We start from the raw sequence: 12,022 nt of genomic DNA on the forward strand, positions 1-12,022 counted from the left end.
CCCGGCTGTTCCCACCCGCCTCAACACCGTTGGAAGGGAGGAGAACCAATTAAGGCGGGGGGGGGGGTGGAACGAGCAGCTGTCTACCCTTAGCAGGAGGGTTGCTGATTAATTACCTCTCCTGCTGCTGCTGCTGCTGCTGGCTGTCCAGCAGCAGACTGAAGGTGGCTGCTGCTGTGCGCAGGTATATAAAGGCTCAGAGCCTATTATGACACGCGCAGCCAGCGTTCCATTGCCACATTCCGTCTACTGCAGGCGGGATACCTGGATGGCTGAATGTCACTGAGAAGCTCACAGAGACCGCCATAAGCAACAGTTTAAAAGAATGCCACAGACTAATCAACCAAACTTTTTGGGTTGGGTTCTCTTTTATAGTCTGCAGGCATTAAATGAAAGAAGTCAGTGTTCCAGCAGAGGGAGACAACGTTTCAGAAAAGGCATTGTAGCAAACCAAAAAAGAAATTTTAAGCGCAGCAGAGTAACCAGCTCACATACCTGTTAGCTCAGGTGAGTTTAAAAGGCTGCTGTTGATAACAAGGGCATTTGCTAAATAGATGGTGTGTGTGCAACAATATACTGAAAGGTCAATTATATTGTGCAGCTTATCTCACCACCTGTAGTTATTTAGGTGAAAGCTCCAAAATGCTTGCCTAATATGTCTGTTTATCCAAAAGGAAGTATAGAGGGAGAGCTAGATAGATAGCATTGCATTACATTACATGGCAATGCAATGCACAGTTGCTGAAGTTGAACCAAAATGAGCTTGTCATCTGGCTTCTGCAACTTTTAACATGAAAAATCCAATGAGGAGAAGAAAAGCAAAGCCAAAGAGTCCATCCCAAAATCCGACAAACAAGCCAAATGAACAAAAAGCATTGAATTCAATTCTTTCTGATTTTAGAAACTGCATTAAAGAAGGGGTGCACCGGTCCTGGAGATACTGCAATACCAGGTCAATGCGTGGAGTGGACAGAGCAAGCTCTTTTTCCATCTCCCTGTTCTAAAAATCCATTTAATATATGGTCCCCAGATAGGGGACGTATCAGATATTAAACTGATAAGAACAGATACTACACTTGATCTTAGCCAAAAGGCCGAGAAGCGATAACCAGAATTGGTTTCCGACTACGGTGCCACCCAAGGATTCTGAAAAGTCCATTTGTGGAGATGGCCACCTGGACTCCCGTTAAGAAGACATGCTGTCAACCTCTAGATCCCTCACATGCCTGCACTTTTCGGCTTGCTGCTGCTGCAATGCACGCGTTTTAGATCTGCATAACTCCACCTCTTTTAGCACAGTACCCTCAACCCCCGGCTGTTCCCACCCGCCTCAACACCGTTGGAAGGGAGGAGAACCAATTAAGGCGGGGGGGGGGGGTGGAACGAGCAGCTGTCTACCCTTAGCAGGAGGGTTGCTGATTAATTACCTCTCCTGCTGCTGCTGCTGCTGCTGGCTGTCCAGCAGCAGACTGAAGGTGGCTGCTGCTGTGCGCAGGTATATAAAGGCTCAGAGCCTATTATGACATGCGCAGCCAGCGTTCCATTGCCACATTCCGTCTACTGCAGGCGGGATACCTGGATGGCTGAATGTCACTGAGAAGCTCACAGAGACCGCCATAAGCAACAGTTTAAAAGAATGCCACAGACTAATCAACCAAACTTTTTGGGTTGGTTTCTCTTTTATAGTCTGCAGGCATTAAATGAAAGAAGTCAGTGTTCCAGCAGAGGGAGACAACGTTTCAGAAAAGGCATTGTAGCAAACCAAAAAAGAAATGTTAAGCGCAGCAGAGTAACCAGCTCACATACCTGTTAGCTCAGGTGAGTTTAAAAGGCTGCTGTTGATAACAAGGGCATTTACTAAATAGATGGTGTGTGTGCAACAATATACTGAAAGGTCAATTATATTGTGCAGCTTATCTCACCACCTGTAGTTATTTAGGTGAAAGCTCCAAAATGCTTGCCTAATATGTCTGTTTATCCAAAAGGAAGTATAGAGGGAGAGCTAGATAGATAGCATTGCATTACATTACATGGCAATGCAATGCACAGTTGCTGAAGTTGAACCAAAATGAGCTTGTCATCTGGCTTCTGCAACTTTTAACATGAAAAATCCAATGAGGAGAAGAAAAGCAAAGCCAAAGAGTCCATCCCAAAATCCGACAAACAAGCCAAATGAACAAAAAGCATTGAATTCAATTCTTTCTGATTTTAGAAACTGCATTAAAGAAGGGGTGCACCGGTCCTGGAGATACTGCAATACCAGGTCAATGCGTGGAGTGGACAGAGCAAGCTCTTTTTCCATCTCCCTGTTCTAAAAATCCATTTAATATATGGTCCCCAGATAGGGTACGTATCAGATATTAAACTGATAAGAACAGATACTACACTTGATCTTAGCCAAAAGGCCGAGAAGCGATAACCAGAATTGGTTTCCGACTACGGTGCCACCCAAGGATTCTGAAAAGTCCATTTGTGGAGATGGCCACCTGGACTCCCGTTAAGAAGACATGCTGTCAACCTCTAGATCCCTCACATGCCTGCACTTTTCGACTTGCTGCTGCTGCAATCCACGCGTTTTAGATCTGCATAACTCCACCTCTTTTAGCACAGTACCCTCAACCCCCGGCTGTTCCCACCCGCCTCAACACCGTTGGAAGGGAGGAGAACCAATTAAGGCGGGGGGGGGGGGGGTGGAACGAGCAGCTGTCTACCCTTAGCAGGAGGGTTGCTGATTAATTACCTCTCCTGCTGCTGCTGCTGCTGCTGGCTGTCCAGCAGCAGACTGAAGGTGGCTGCTGCTGTGCGCAGGTATATAAAGGCTCAGAGCCTATTATGACACGCGCAGCCAGCGTTCCATTGCCACATTCCGTCTACTGCAGGCGGGATACCTGGATGGCTGAATGTCACTGAGAAGCTCACAGAGACCGCCATAAGCAACAGTTTAAAAGAATGCCACAGACTAATCAACCAAACTTTTTGGGTTGGTTTCTCTTTTATAGTCTGCAGGCATTAAATGAAAGAAGTCAGTGTTCCAGCAGAGGGAGACAACATTTCAGAAAAGGCATTGTAGCAAACCAAAAAAGAAATTTTAAGCGCAGCAGAGTAACCAGCTCACATACCTGTTAGCTCAGGTGAGTTTAAAAGGCTGCTGTTGATAACAAGGGCATTTACTAAATAGATGGTGTGTGTGCAACAATATACTGAAAGGTCAATTATATTGTGCAGCTTATCTCACCACCTGTAGTTATTTAGGTGAAAGCTCCAAAATGCTTGCCTAATATGTCTGTTTATCCAAAAGGAAGTATAGAGGGAGAGCTAGATAGATAGCATTGCATTACATTACATGGCAATGCAATGCACAGTTGCTGAAGTTGAACCAAAATGAGCTTGTCATCTGGCTTCTGCAACTTTTAACATGAAAAATCCAATGAGGAGAAGAAAAGCAAAGCCAAAGAGTCCATCCCAAAATCCGACAAACAAGCCAAATGAACAAAAAGCATTGAATTCAATTCTTTCTGATTTTAGAAACTGCATTAAAGAAGGGGTGCACCGGTCCTGGAGATACTGCAATACCAGGTCAATGCGTGGAGTGGACAGAGCAAGCTCTTTTTCCATCTCCCTGTTCTAAAAATCCATTTAATATATGGTCCCCAGATAGGGGACGTATCAGATATTAAACTGATAAGAACAGATACTACACTTGATCTTAGCCAAAAGGCCGAGAAGCGATAACCAGAATTGGTTTCCGACTACGGTGCCACCCAAGGATTCTGAAAAGTCCATTTGTGGAGATGGCCACCTGGACTCCCGTTAAGAAGACATGCTGTCAACCTCTAGATCCCTCACATGCCTGTACTTTTCGGCTTGCTGCTGCTGCAATCCACGCGTTTTAGATCTGCATAACTCCACCTCTTTTAGCACAGTACCCTCAACCCCCGGCTGTTCCCACCCGCCTCAACACCGTTGGAAGGGAGGAGAACCAATTAAGGCGGGGGGGGGGTGGAACGAGCAGCTGTCTACCCTTAGCAGGAGGGTTGCTGATTAATTACCTCTCCTGCTGCTGCTGCTGCTGCTGGCTGTCCAGCAGCAGACTGAAGGTGGCTGCTGCTGTGCGCAGGTATATAAAGGCTCAGAGCCTATTATGACACGCGCAGCCAGCGTTCCATTGCCACATTCCGTCTACTGCAGGCGGGATACCTGGATGGCTGAATGTCACTGAGAAGCTCACAGAGACCGCCATAAGCAACAGTTTAAAAGAATGCCACAGACTAATCAACCAAACTTTTTGGGTTGGTTTCTCTTTTATAGTCTGCAGGCATTAAATGAAAGAAGTCAGTGTTCCAGCAGAGGGAGACAACGTTTCAGAAAAGGCATTGTAGCAAACCAAAAAAGAAATTTTAAGCGCAGCAGAGTAACCAGCTCACATACCTGTTAGCTCAGGTGAGTTTAAAAGGCTGCTGTTGATAACAAGGGCATTTGCTAAATAGATGGTGTGTGTGCAACAATATACTGAAAGGTCAATTATATTGTGCAGCTTATCTCACCACCTGTAGTTATTTAGGTGAAAGCTCCAAAATGCTTGCCTAATATGTCTGTTTATCCAAAAGGAAGTATAGAGGGAGAGCTAGATAGATAGCATTGCATTACATTACATGGCAATGCAATGCACAGTTGCTGAAGTTGAACCAAAATGAGCTTGTCATCTGGCTTCTGCAACTTTTAACATGAAAAATCCAATGAGGAGAAGAAAAGCAAAGCCAAAGAGTCCATCCCAAAATCCGACAAACAAGCCAAATGAACAAAAAGCATTGAATTCAATTCTTTCTGATTTTAGAAACTGCATTAAAGAAGGGGTGCACCGGTCCTGGAGATACTGCAATACCAGGTCAATGCGTGGAGTGGACAGAGCAAGCTCTTTTTCCATCTCCCTGTTCTAAAAATCCATTTAATATATGGTCCCCAGATAGGGGACGTATCAGATATTAAACTGATAAGAACAGATACTACACTTGATCTTAGCCAAAAGGCCGAGAAGCGATAACCAGAATTGGTTTCCGACTACGGTGCCACCCAAGGATTCTGAAAAGTCCATTTGTGGAGATGGCCACCTGGACTCCCGTTAAGAAGACATGCTGTCAACCTCTAGATCCCTCACATGCCTGCACTTTTCGGCTTGCTGCTGCTGCAATCCACGCGTTTTAGATCTGCATAACTCCACCTCTTTTAGCACAGTACCCTCAACCCCCGGCTGTTCCCACCCGCCTCAACACCGTTGGAAGGGAGGAGAACCAATTAAGGCGGGGGGGGGGGGGTGGAACGAGCAGCTGTCTACCCTTAGCAGGAGGGTTGCTGATTAATTACCTCTCCTGCTGCTGCTGCTGCTGCTGGCTGTCCAGCAGCAGACTGAAGGTGGCTGCTGCTGTGCGCAGGTATATAAAGGCTCAGAGCCTATTATGACACGCGCAGCCAGCGTTCCATTGCCACATTCCGTCTACTGCAGGCGGGATACCTGGATGGCTGAATGTCACTGAGAAGCTCACAGAGACCGCCATAAGCAACAGTTTAAAAGAATGCCACAGACTAATCAACCAAACTTTTTGGGTTGGTTTCTCTTTTATAGTCTGCAGGCATTAAATGAAAGAAGTCAGTGTTCCAGCAGAGGGAGACAACGTTTCAGAAAAGGCATTGTAGCAAACCAAAAAAGAAATTTTAAGCGCAGCAGAGTAACCAGCTCACATACCTGTTAGCTCAGGTGAGTTTAAAAGGCTGCTGTTGATAACAAGGGCATTTGCTAAATAGATGGTGTGTGTAACAATATACTGAAAGGTCAATTATATTGTGCAGCTTATCTCACCACCTGTAGTTATTTAGGTGAAAGCTCCAAAATGCTTGCCTAATATGTCTGTTTATCCAAAAGGAAGTATAGAGGGAGAGCTAGATAGATAGCATTGCATTACATTACATGGCAATGCAATGCACAGTTGCTGAAGTTGAACCAAAATGAGCTTGTCATCTGGCTTCTGCAACTTTTAACATGAAAAATCCAATGAGGAGAAGAAAAGCAAAGCCAAAGAGTCCATCCCAAAATCCGACAAACAAGCCAAATGAACAAAAAGCATTGAATTCAATTCTTTCTGATTTTAGAAACTGCATTAAAGAAGGGGTGCACCGGTCCTGGAGATACTGCAATACCAGGTCAATGCGTGGAGTGGACAGAGCAAGCTCTTTTTCCATCTCCCTGTTCTAAAAATCCATTTAATATATGGTCCCCAGATAGGGGACGTATCAGATATTAAACTGATAAGAACAGATACTACACTTGATCTTAGCCAAAAGGCCGAGAAGTGATAACCAGAATTGGTTTCCGACTACGGTGCCACCCAAGGATTCTGAAAAGTCCATTTGTGGAGATGGCCACCTGGACTCCCGTTAAGAAGACATGCTGTCAACCTCTAGATCCCTCACATGCCTGCACTTTTCGGCTTGCTGCTGCTGCAATCCACGCGTTTTAGATCTGCATAACTCCACCTCTTTTAGCACAGTACCCTCAACCCCCGGCTGTTCCCACCCGCCTCAACACCGTTGGAAGGGAGGAGAACCAATTAAGGCGGGGGGGGGGGTGGAACGAGCAGCTGTCTACCCTTAGCAGGAGGGTTGCTGATTAATTACCTCTCCTGCTGCTGCTGCTGCTGCTGGCTGTCCATCAGCAGACTGAAGGTGGCTGCTGCTGTGCGCAGGTATATAAAGGCTCAGAGCCTATTATGACACGCGCAGCCAGCGTTCCATTGCCACATTCCGTCTACTGCAGGCGGGATACCTGGATGGCTGAATGTCACTGAGAAGCTCACAGAGACCGCCATAAGCAACAGTTTAAAAGAATGCCACAGACTAATCAACCAAACTTTTTGGGTTGGTTTCTCTTTTATAGTCTGCAGGCATTAAATGAAAGAAGTCAGTGTTCCAGCAGAGGGAGACAACGTTTCAGAAAAGGCATTGTAGCAAACCAAAAAAGAAATTTTAAGCGCAGCAGAGTAACCAGCTCACATACCTGTTAGCTCAGGTGAGTTTAAAAGGCTGCTGTTGATAACAAGGGCATTTGCTAAATAGATGGTGTGTGTGCAACAATATACTGAAAGGTCAATTATATTGTGCAGCTTATCTCACCACCTGTAGTTATTTAGGTGAAAGCTCCAAAATGCTTGCCTAATATGTCTGTTTATCCAAAAGGAAGTATAGAGGGAGAGCTAGATAGATAGCATTGCATTACATTACATGGCAATGCAATGCACAGTTGCTGAAGTTGAACCAAAATGAGCTTGTCATCTGGCTTCTGCAACTTTTAACATGAAAAATCCAATGAGGAGAAGAAAAGCAAAGCCAAAGAGTCCATCCCAAAATCCGACAAACAAGCCAAATGAACAAAAAGCATTGAATTCAATTCTTTCTGATTTTAGAAACTGCATTAAAGAAGGGGTGCACCGGTCCTGGAGATACTGCAATACCAGGTCAATGCGTGGAGTGGACAGAGCAAGCTCTTTTTCCATCTCCCTGTTCTAAAAATCCATTTAATATATGGTCCCCAGATAGGGGACGTATCAGATATTAAACTGATAAGAACAGATACTACACTTGATCTTAGCCAAAAGGCCGAGAAGCGATAACCAGAATTGGTTTCCGACTACGGTGCCACCCAAGGATTCTGAAAAGTCCATTTGTGGAGATGGCCACCTGGACTCCCGTTAAGAAGACATGCTGTCAACCTCTAGATCCCTCACATGCCTGCACTTTTCGGCTTGCTGCTGCTGCAATCCACGCGTTTTAGATCTGCATAACTCCACCTCTTTTAGCACAGTACCCTCAACCCCCGGCTGTTCCCACCCGCCTCAACACCGTTGGAAGGGAGGAGAACCAATTAAGGCGGGGGGGGGGGGGTGGAACGAGCAGCTGTCTACCCTTAGCAGGAGGGTTGCTGATTAATTACCTCTCCTGCTGCTGCTGCTGCTGCTGGCTGTCCAGCAGCAGACTGAAGGTGGCTGCTGCTGTGCGCAGGTATATAAAGGCTCAGAGCCTATTATGACACGCGCAGCCAGCGTTCCATTGCCACATTCCGTCTACTGCAGGCGGGATACCTGGATGGCTGAATGTCACTGAGAAGCTCACAGAGACCGCCATAAGCAACAGTTTAAAAGAATGCCACAGACTAATCAACCAAACTTTTTGGGTTGGTTTCTCTTTTATAGTCTGCAGGCATTAAATGAAAGAAGTCAGTGTTCCAGCAGAGGGAGACAACGTTTCAGAAAAGGCATTGTAGCAAACCAAAAAAGAAATTTTAAGCGCAGCAGAGTAACCAGCTCACATACCTGTTAGCTCAGGTGAGTTTAAAAGGCTGCTGTTGATAACAAGGGCATTTGCTAAATAGATGGTGTGTGTGCAACAATATACTGAAAGGTCAATTATATTGTGCAGCTTATCTCACCACCTGTAGTTATTTAGGTGAAAGCTCCAAAATGCTTGCCTAATATGTCTGTTTATCCAAAAGGAAGTATAGAGGGAGAGCTAGATAGATAGCATTGCATTACATTACATGGCAATGCAATGCACAGTTGCTGAAGTTGAACCAAAATGAGCTTGTCATCTGGCTTCTGCAACTTTTAACATGAAAAATCCAATGAGGAGAAGAAAAGCAAAGCCAAAGAGTCCATCCCAAAATCCGACAAACAAGCCAAATGAACAAAAAGCATTGAATTCAATTCTTTCTGATGTTAGAAACTGCATTAAAGAAGGGGTGCACCGGTCCTGGAGATACTGCAATACCAGGTCAATGCGTGGAGTGGACAGAGCAAGCTCTTTTTCCATCTCCCTGTTCTAAAAATCCATTTAATATATGGTCCCCAGATAGGGGACGTATCAGATATTAAACTGATAAGAACAGATACTACACTTGATCTTAGCCAAAAGGCCGAGAAGCGATAACCAGAATTGGTTTCCGACTACGGTGCCACCCAAGGATTCTGAAAAGTCCATTTGTGGAGATGGCCACCTGGACTCCCGTAAAATGAAGACATGCTGTCAACCTCTAGATCCCTCACATGCCTGCACTTTTCGGCTTGCTGCTGCTGCAATCCACGCGTTTTAGATCTGCATAACTCCACCTCTTTTAGCACAGTACCCTCAACCCCCGGCTGTTCCCACCCGCCTCAACACCGTTGGAAGGGAGGAGAACCAATTAAGGCGGGGGGGGGGTGGAACGAGCAGCTGTCTACCCTTAGCAGGAGGGTTGCTGATTAATTACCTCTCCTGCTGCTGCTGCTGCTGGCTGTCCAGCAGCAGACTGAAGGTGGCTGCTGCTGTGCGCAGGTATATAAAGGCTCAGAGCCTATTATGACACGCGCAGCCAGCGTTCCATTGCCACATTCCGTCTACTGCAGGCGGGATACCTGGATGGCTGAATGTCACTGAGAAGCTCACAGAGACCGCCATAAGCAACAGTTTAAAAGAATGCCACAGACTAATCAACCAAACTTTTTGGGTTGGTTTCTCTTTTATAGTCTGCAGGCATTAAATGAAAGAAGTCAGTGTTCCAGCAGAGGGAGACAACGTTTCAGAAAAGGCATTGTAGCAAACCAAAAAAGAAATTTTAAGCGCAGCAGAGTAACCAGCTCACATACCTGTTAGCTCAGGTGAGTTTAAAAGGCTGCTGTTGATAACAAGGGCATTTGCTAAATAGATGGTGTGTGTGCAACAATATACTGAAAGGTCAATTATATTGTGCAGCTTATCTCACCACCTGTAGTTATTTAGGTGAAAGCTCCAAAATGCTTGCCTAATATGTCTGTTTATCCAAAAGGAAGTATAGAGGGAGAGCTAGATAGATAGCATTGCATTACATTACATGGCAATGCAATGCACAGTTGCTGAAGTTGAACCAAAATGAGCTTGTCATCTGGCTTCTGCAACTTTTAACATGAAAAATCCAATGAGGAGAAGAAAAGCAAAGCCAAAGAGTCCATCCCAAAATCCGACAAACAAGCCAAATGAACAAAAAGCATTGAATTCAATTCTTTCTGATTTTAGAAACTGCATTAAAGAAGGGGTGCACCGGTCCTGGAGATACTGCAATACCAGGTCAATGCGTGGAGTGGACAGAGCAAGCTCTTTTTCCATCTCCCTGTTCTAAAAATCCATTTAATATATGGTCCCCAGATAGGGGACGTATCAGATATTAAACTGATAAGAACAGATACTACACTTGATCTTAGCCAAAAGGCCGAGAAGCGATAACCAGAATTGGTTTCCGACTACGGTGCCACCCAAGGATTCTGAAAAGTCCATTTGTGGAGATGGCCACCTGGACTCCCGTTAAGAAGACATGCTGTCAACCTCTAGATCCCTCACATGCCTGCACTTTTCGGCTTGCTGCTGCTGCAATCCACGCGTTTTAGATCTGCATAACTCCACCTCTTTTAGCACAGTACCCTCAACCCCCGGCTGTTCCCACCCGCCTCAACACCGTTGGAAGGGAGGAGAACCAATTAAGGCGGGGGGGGGGGTGGAACGAGCAGCTGTCTACCCTTAGCAGGAGGGTTGCTGATTAATTACCTCTCCTGCTGCTGCTGCTGCTGGCTGTCCAGCAGCAGACTGAAGGTGGCTGCTGCTGTGCGCAGGTATATAAAGGCTCAGAGCCTATTATGACACGCGCAGCCAGCGTTCCATTGCCACATTCCGTCTACTGCAGGCGGGATACCTGGATGGCTGAATGTCACTGAGAAGCTCACAGAGACCGCCATAAGCAACAGTTTAAAAGAATGCCACAGACTAATCAACCAAACTTTTTGGGTTGGTTTCTCTTTTATAGTCTGCAGGCATTAAATGAAAGAAGTCAGTGTTCCAGCAGAGGGAGACAACGTTTCAGAAAAGGCATTGTAGCAAACCAAAAAAGAAATTTTAAGCGCAGCAGAGTAACCAGCTCACATACCTGTTAGCTCAGGTGAGTTTAAAAGGCTGCTGTTGATAACAAGGGCATTTGCTAAATAGATGGTGTGTGTGCAACAATATACTGAAAGGTCAATTATATTGTGCAGCTTATCTCACCACCTGTAGTTATTTAGGTGAAAGCTCCAAAATGCTTGCCTAATATGTCTGTTTATCCAAAAGGAAGTATAGAGGGAGAGCTAGATAGATAGCATTGCATTACATTACATGGCAATGCAATGCACAGTTGCTGAAGTTGAACCAAAATGAGCTTGTCATCTGGCTTCTGCAACTTTTAACATGAAAAATCCAATGAGGAGAAGAAAAGCAAAGCCAAAGAGTCCATCCCAAAATCCGACAAACAAGCCAAATGAACAAAAAGCATTGAATTCAATTCTTTCTGATTTTAGAAACTGCATTAAAGAAGGGGTGCACCGGTCCTGGAGATACTGCAATACCAGGTCAATGCGTGGAGTGGACAGAGCAAGCTCTTTTTCCATCTCCCTGTTCTAAAAATCCATTTAATATATGGTCCCCAGATAGGGGACGTATCAGATATTAAACTGATAAGAACAGATACTACACTTGATCTTAGCCAAAAGGCCGAGAAGCGATAACCAGAATTGGTTTCCGACTACGGTGCCACCCAAGGATTCTGAAAAGTCCATTTGTGGAGATGGCCACCTGGACTCCCGTTAAGAAGACATGCTGTCAACCTCTAGCTCCCTCACATGCCTGCACTTTTCGGCTTGCTGCTGCTGCAATCCACGCGTTTTAGATCTGCATAACTCCACCTCTTTTAGCACAGTACCCTCAACCCCCGGCTGTTCCCACCCGCCTCAACACCGTTGGAAGGGAGGAGAACCAATTAAGGCGGGGGGGGGGGGGGGGGTGGAACGAGCAGCTGTCTACCCTTAGCAGGAGGGTTGCTGATTAATTACCTCTCCTGCTGCTGCTGCTGCTGCTGGCTGTCCAGCAGCAGACTGAAGGTGGCTGCTGCTGTGCGCAGGTATATAAAGGCTCAGAGCCTATTATGACACGCGCAGCCAGC

At 45.7% G+C, this 12,022-nt stretch overlaps 9 non-coding genes across 9 annotated transcripts; all 9 read right to left on the bottom strand.

Moving 5' to 3' along the window:
* Positions 1-915: 915 nt before the first annotated feature.
* On the bottom strand, positions 916-1,106 carry LOC141238030 (U2 spliceosomal RNA). Its single transcript, XR_012303528.1, has one exon. It is a non-coding gene; the product is annotated as a U2 spliceosomal RNA (small nuclear RNA).
* Positions 1,107-2,226: 1,120 nt separating this feature from the next.
* LOC141238461 (U2 spliceosomal RNA) lies at positions 2,227-2,417 on the bottom strand. Its single transcript, XR_012303945.1, has one exon. It is a non-coding gene; the product is annotated as a U2 spliceosomal RNA (small nuclear RNA).
* A 1,122-nt stretch (positions 2,418-3,539) lies between these two features.
* Positions 3,540-3,730, bottom strand: LOC141238042 (U2 spliceosomal RNA). Its single transcript, XR_012303539.1, has one exon. It is a non-coding gene; the product is annotated as a U2 spliceosomal RNA (small nuclear RNA).
* Positions 3,731-4,848: 1,118 nt separating this feature from the next.
* On the bottom strand, positions 4,849-5,039 carry LOC141238054 (U2 spliceosomal RNA). The gene has a single exon (XR_012303550.1). It is a non-coding gene; the product is annotated as a U2 spliceosomal RNA (small nuclear RNA).
* A 1,119-nt stretch (positions 5,040-6,158) lies between these two features.
* Positions 6,159-6,349, bottom strand: LOC141238392 (U2 spliceosomal RNA). The gene has a single exon (XR_012303880.1). It is a non-coding gene; the product is annotated as a U2 spliceosomal RNA (small nuclear RNA).
* A 1,119-nt stretch (positions 6,350-7,468) lies between these two features.
* LOC141238065 (U2 spliceosomal RNA) lies at positions 7,469-7,659 on the bottom strand. Its single transcript, XR_012303561.1, has one exon. It is a non-coding gene; the product is annotated as a U2 spliceosomal RNA (small nuclear RNA).
* Positions 7,660-8,780: 1,121 nt separating this feature from the next.
* LOC141238076 (U2 spliceosomal RNA) lies at positions 8,781-8,971 on the bottom strand. Its single transcript, XR_012303572.1, has one exon. It is a non-coding gene; the product is annotated as a U2 spliceosomal RNA (small nuclear RNA).
* Positions 8,972-10,088: 1,117 nt separating this feature from the next.
* On the bottom strand, positions 10,089-10,279 carry LOC141238088 (U2 spliceosomal RNA). Its single transcript, XR_012303583.1, has one exon. It is a non-coding gene; the product is annotated as a U2 spliceosomal RNA (small nuclear RNA).
* Positions 10,280-11,395: 1,116 nt separating this feature from the next.
* LOC141238099 (U2 spliceosomal RNA) lies at positions 11,396-11,586 on the bottom strand. The gene has a single exon (XR_012303594.1). It is a non-coding gene; the product is annotated as a U2 spliceosomal RNA (small nuclear RNA).
* Between the last annotated feature and the right edge of the window lie 436 nt (positions 11,587-12,022).

Source organism: Phyllobates terribilis, unplaced genomic scaffold, assembly GCF_046119375.1.
Source record: "Phyllobates terribilis strain yellow unplaced genomic scaffold, ASM4611937v1 Scaffold_737__1_contigs__length_740118, whole genome shotgun sequence".
Classification (NCBI taxonomy): domain Eukaryota; kingdom Metazoa; phylum Chordata; class Amphibia; order Anura; family Dendrobatidae; genus Phyllobates; species Phyllobates terribilis.